Source organism: Rhinolophus ferrumequinum, chromosome 12 (genome assembly GCF_004115265.2).
Source record: "Rhinolophus ferrumequinum isolate MPI-CBG mRhiFer1 chromosome 12, mRhiFer1_v1.p, whole genome shotgun sequence".
NCBI lineage: Eukaryota > Metazoa > Chordata > Mammalia > Chiroptera > Rhinolophidae > Rhinolophus > Rhinolophus ferrumequinum.
The window spans coordinates 5481498-5487646 of NC_046295.1; the positions used below are offsets into that span (position 1 = coordinate 5481498).

At 41.9% G+C, this 6149-nt stretch overlaps 1 pseudogene; it reads right to left on the reverse strand.

The window, feature by feature from the left end:
- Window positions 1-4239: 4239 nt before the first annotated feature.
- LOC117032385 (PITH domain-containing protein 1-like) lies at window positions 4240-4831 on the reverse strand (annotated as a pseudogene).
- Between the last annotated feature and the right edge of the window lie 1318 nt (window positions 4832-6149).

Sequence of the window (6149 nt, forward strand, 5' to 3'; positions counted from 1 at the left end):
TAAAGGATACCAGAACATGCCACCTCAAAATATGCCTCTTTGGCTCTAGCATGATTTTGAGAAAGAGCAGACGAAGTCTCTTTTTTGTAAGGGACATTTACATTTATAAAGGAAATTCCACCTGTAGGTGTCTCCCTCTCTGAACCGGGAAGAGGAGGAAGACTAAATCAGGAGAGAATCTGCTTGACAACCTTCCTCTTGTTTATCCTGCTATTCCTGCTCATCCCCCAAAAGTGGCTTCCTCCTCCTCCAACATCTCTCTTTTGCTTTTAGCTGAAGATGGTATTTAAGGTGGTGGCTTGGGCCATATGGGGAGTTAATTAGTTTTCCTGGGTCTTTCCCATGTATATATGAAGTGTACGTGTTGATAAACTTCTGTTTGTTTTTCTCTTGCCAATCTCTTATTGTGTGTGTATTTGGGGGCGGGGAAAGTGATGGTCTCAGCCAAGAAATCAGAGGGTAAAGAAAAAATTACTTTCACTCCTGTACACTGCCAAGCGTGGATTTAAGTTCCCAAATTAGCTGCTAACTTAGTGATAAATATTAGCTTTTCCAGGCCCAAGTATCTGACCTCAAAGACGAAAGATGAGGGCTAGCAGCTCAAACATTTATTCTGTGCCTCCATGACCTGTGCGAGTTATGGTTTAACAGTCTTTTTAATGAGGATGGTTAAGAATTCTCTTGTCCCCTGTGCCCATGGAATAAGTGATCCCTGTTAACTTCGAAGAATAACGACAAACATTTCTCCTCCATTCTTCATGAAGGACCCCACCATGGGAACAGATGGTGAGGGGTTAACACCTCTCTCCCCAACAGCTGAGGCATTCTGGCTTCATCTGTAATGAGCAGGGGTGATTTGTCACCTGCTCCCTGGCACTAATGCCCACAAGTTGATTGGCTTCAGGCAGCTGACTTCCCAAGGGGTGGAAGCACATAAATCTGCAGTGGGGGCTTTGTCTTACTGACTCATCTGCGGGGTGTGTGTGTGTGTGTGTGTGTGTGTGTTGTGTGTGTGTGATCCACACACCTTCCTCTTAGTGGGGGCTGGTAGAAGGTGCTTGGGGGCAGAGGGCAGGGTTATTAGTCCTCACTTCCTCCTGGGGGAGGTTCCTAGTTTCCTTTGTTAGATCTTCAGAGTAGATAGAGATGCCTTTGGTGTGCTGTGCTCAGTTTGATATAATCCACTATAGGAGTCCATTTGTATCATCCAAGTATTTGTACTGAACTCTGACAGGTGCTGCCAGGGACACAAAATTTAAAATGAATATAACAGGGATTGCATTCGGCTGCATATAACCTCAAATAAGAGTGGCTCATATCACACGAGCTTATGAGAAAGCAGAGTTGGGAACTGGTGGTGACTGGTGGAGAACCACAGCTACATGTCCTGGCTGAGGGCTCTGCTTCCTGCTTGCCTTCCTTCTGGTCCCAACTCAGCTGTTGGTCTGCAGTAGACACATCCCAGGTATGCACCCCCTTCCCAGAGCTTTCCCAGATGTCAAACCCAGTAACTTCCTGTCACATCTCCTTTGCTACCACCAGCTGCAGGAACACAACGTCAAGTAGCTTCTAGTTAGAAACCGTTCTTTGTCTTTGGTTATTCATCTCTCATAATATCCTGGTTTTATTTTTTTAATTGCAGTAGAATACACATAACATAAAACTTACTATTTTAACCATCTTTAAGTGTGCAGTTCAGTGGCATTCAGTACATTCACTCTGCTGTGCAATCATCACCATCCTTAATCTTTAGAACGCTGCTCCTCTTGCAAAATTGAAACTTTCCCCATGAAACACTAACTCTCCGTTTAGCTGCGTTTTGTTTTATGGTGATATCTTAAATCTCTCCAAGTATGTTAGAGACTTTCTAACTTACAGATTGTTTCCCAGATTACTTTTTTCTACCCCTGCCCAACCATTTGTTTATGTAAGTATTTCTCTGGCAAACGGTTGGTTCTTTGTTTCTGCACGGTGATCGGTGGATATTTGTTGCAGAGGGGCTCAGTGGCTGATGGAATTTTGTGCTGCAGTTTTGAACAGAGGTCACATCCTTCCAGGGGTCTTTCCAGTGAGCTTTGACTAGGAAAGAGCTCAGGGGACCCCCCAAAAGACCAGCAGCCTCCACTTTAAGGTGTGTCAGCAGGGAGCCCAGGAAGAAGATGCCATTGCTCCAGGCAAGAGGTCTCAGACAGGGAGGAGGTGGCATCTGCAACTGGTCTTCTGTACTGAATTGAAATTTCTTACATTTTTAAAAAATTACTACATAGTTTTCTACAATATTAGGATGCCACAGTTTATTTAAATTCCCCTTCTGATGGACATTTAGGGATTTCCATTTTTTAATATGTCAACAATATTTCTATAAACATCCATTATACACACATGAGAATTTCTCTAGGATGGCTTTTTAGAAATGTAATTCTATCATAAAATATATGTACACTTTAAATTTTAATAGGTGCTTCCAAATACTTCCTCTAAAGTTCTATGCCACATTCCTAACAAAAATGAATGAGAATAGGTCTTCCTCCCCATTCCAGATATGTACACAAGCATTTCCCTACACTGGATATTATTAATCTGTAATATTTGTGCCCACCTAGTTAGTTGAAATGATATCTCACTATTTTATTACATTTCTCTGATAATTGTTAAGGGAAAACATTTTCATTAACCATGTGTATGTCTCACTATCTACATGGCTTAATCATGTCATTTGAACACTTTCTCCACTACTAGGTTATTGCACTTTTCTCTTTATGTTGTAAAAAGTTTTTGTGCATTATTTGCTTAACTTTTTTATGGTGTTTTGCTGCATAGGAGTTTAAATTTAAATACAACCAAATCCATTAATTTATTTTCTTTACGTCCTCAGTATTTCATGTTTTAATCAGTAAGCTTGAGGTGTGATAAAAAAAAATACGGTGAATGTTGAAATTTTAAAAACAAATGTTGCCATTTGTTTTTTTAAAAAATATTGCCATTAATCCCCCTCAAAATACTCTCCCTCGCTTTGAACACATTTATCCCATTGTTCTTGGCACTTTCTGAAGCAGTTCTGGAAGTCCTCTTTCATGAGTGTCTTTAGTTGCCCTGTCATGGCTGCCTCCATGTCCTGAATCAATTGAAAATATTTACCTTTCATGGTCATTTTGACTTTGGGAAAGAGCCAGAAGTCGCATGTTGCCAGATCGAGTGAATAAGGTGGATGAGGGCACACCGTAATGTTTCTATTTGACAGAAATTGCCATATCAGAAGTGATGTGTGACACAGAGCGTTGTCATGATGGAGGATGAAACCATTTGTCCATTTCATGTTAATGTGTTGTTCATGACCCACAATTTACGGCATACTTTATTTTTATTTTTTAATTTTTTAAAAAATTTCTTTTAAGTCTGGCAAAGATTTATTAGGAAACTTATTAGTCACAGTGAATAAAAAGCCATGAACAGAAGAAATGAGAGCTCCAAATTCTGGCACTTGGCTTACAACACTAGTTAGAAGCTAATAAACATGAAGAATGTCCCAAGGGGAATCTTACCTAAGTCCCAATCTTACCTCGACCAGGATACCCACATAGTAACGATACCTATGCTCTCCCCAGACTGCTGACCTATAGGAGGAAAAAAGACTTTCTCCTCAAGCTATTGATTAAGCATCAGCAGGAGAGTCCTGCTCTTCTAGCTATAACCATGGGACACTAATGCATGACAGACAACTCCAAGCTGGGCAATTGACAAGAATGCTGAATGGTGACAAGGAGAAGGAGCAAGCAGGGATGTGAACTTCTAGTTGGAGACCCTCCTGATGGCTAATGCAAACACAAGACTGAGGCTTCAGAAAGTTTACTGCAGCCCAGGAATAGTTTCCTTTTTTTAAAAAAAAAAAAAAAACAAAAACAAGTCACACAAAAATCCTGCCACAAAACAAAACACTTGAAATCCCATGGCCATAATGACTGGAAAGGCAGGCATTCTCCATGACTGCCAGATGCCGATCAGCCCAAGACCCAATTTCTCCAGGACCCTAGAGAACCTCGGTTGTCTGCTGGCATCCACACAACCCTTCCTGGTGGTGTGGTATCTTCCATAGGCCAGGTTTCTGCAGCAAGCCCTAAAGACAAAGCTTGGCAAAGGCTGTGCAGCCAACTCCTCTGGAGCCCCATCTCTTTGTCTTTCCCAACAGGTTGTCATATATCGTCAGTGACACAGGGCCTCTGTGGGAGCCTTGGCCAGCCCTTAGGAAATGAAGTGTGTCTATGGGGTAACCTGATGGACCCTGTGGTCTGCTGGGTTGGCTGATGCTTCATAATTGCAGATGGTCACTTCATGTCGGCAAAGCTCAGTCCATTCTCCTCTCTGGCCAATGTAGAACACCTTTGTGGTATCTACTCCAAAGTTTTTTGAAATATGAATTGAGAGCTGATAGACATCGGAAAAATGAGAAATTTTTGTAGCATATTCTAATTCTCCTGTAAGATCCCGGTTCAGACTAAAGGTCTGATCTGGCTCCCTGTCTGTATCATCAAAGGACATCTGTGCAATGTTCTTGTACAGTCTCATCTCAGAGGAGTGTGAGTCATCATCCTCCCCCATTATAATGATGCCTTTGAGCTTGACGTTGCCCGTAAATCTTGGAGCGGTCGGTCTGCTCCTCCCACGGCTTGAAGACGCTGTGGCCGTTGCCCTCACGGCTCTCGTTGAGGCACTGCAGATGTTCCAGGTGGATGCGCGGGTACAGGCCTTAGGCCAGACCGTGCTGCTTGGGTGGCTCCTCCCGATCAGCCGCCCACTGGCAGCCGCCCCCGCCATGGCTGTTTCCGTGAGACATATCGACACCGCCGCCCACGGTGGCACACTTTAAAACACACCTTCTCTCACACCAATCACATCCAAATGACTGCACCAAACAAGTTGAAACTTGTCACACGCTGTTACTAAGGTTTGACGCACCACTTTCCATATTGAAGATCCCTGCCTTTCTGTTGGATGGCACTCGGCAGCAGCATTCACCGTAGTTTTTGATCATACTTCATATTTTATCTTAGTCTGTTTGAGCCACTACAACAAAATACCACAGATCAGGTGGCTTATAAACAACAACAATTTATTTCTCACAGGTTTGGGATCTGGAAGTCCAAGATCAAGGCATCAGCAGATTTGGTGCCTGAAGATGCCCTCTTCCGGCTTCAAAGACAGCCATCTCTTCATTGTGTTCTCATGTGGCAGAGGGGAAGGAGAGCTCTCCAGAATCTCTTTCATAAGAGCATAAATCCCATTCATGGGAGCTCTACCCTCATATCCTAATCACCTCCCAAGAGCCCCACTTCCAAAAACCATCACCCTAGAAGTTAGGAATTCAACATATGAATTTTAGGGAGACACAGACATTCAGTCTGTAACAGTACTTTCCCATCTAACAATCACATGGAAACAAATTCTCTCTTGGTTTCAACGGTACAGTTGACTGTTGAGTGACATGGGCGTTAGGGGCTTAGGGGCACTGACATCTTGAACTGACCTTGAACAATGTGGGTTTGAACTGCACAGGTCAATGTAACTACGGTTAATTGAAAAAAAGCCATGTATTAGTGGACCTGTGCAGTTCAAAACCCGGATTGTTTGAGGGTTAACTGTACTTTTATAATTTTACCTTTCTACATTTATGTTCTTAGTCAATACAAATTTCTAAGAATATGAGATTCTTAAACTGGGAAGACATACCAATTTTTCTGTATGGACAGACAGTTGTCTCAACACCATTTACAACATTAATCCATTTTTTCTCTACTCTTTTGAACTATGACTTTTTTCATGTGCTAAATTCCCACTGGGCAAGTTGCCTTCAGAAGTGCCAAAGCCACACACTGTTTTCATTTCAAAGCCACTGGTATTTTACATGCGATAAAACAGTATGTCTCATTATTCCACTCCTTCAACATTTTTCTAGGCAGATTTTATTTATTTTATCTTTTAGAAGAATTTTAGAATTCACTTTTCGACTTTCATTGGACTTGACGTTGGTTGAATTTATTAATTAAGTTTGGAAATTTTCCCTAGTTTTTTGGGGATTATTTTGCATTACAATTTCTAATGTTCCTGTGTATAGAAAAGCTAGTGATTATTGTTTGTTGAAACCTAATGGAGCT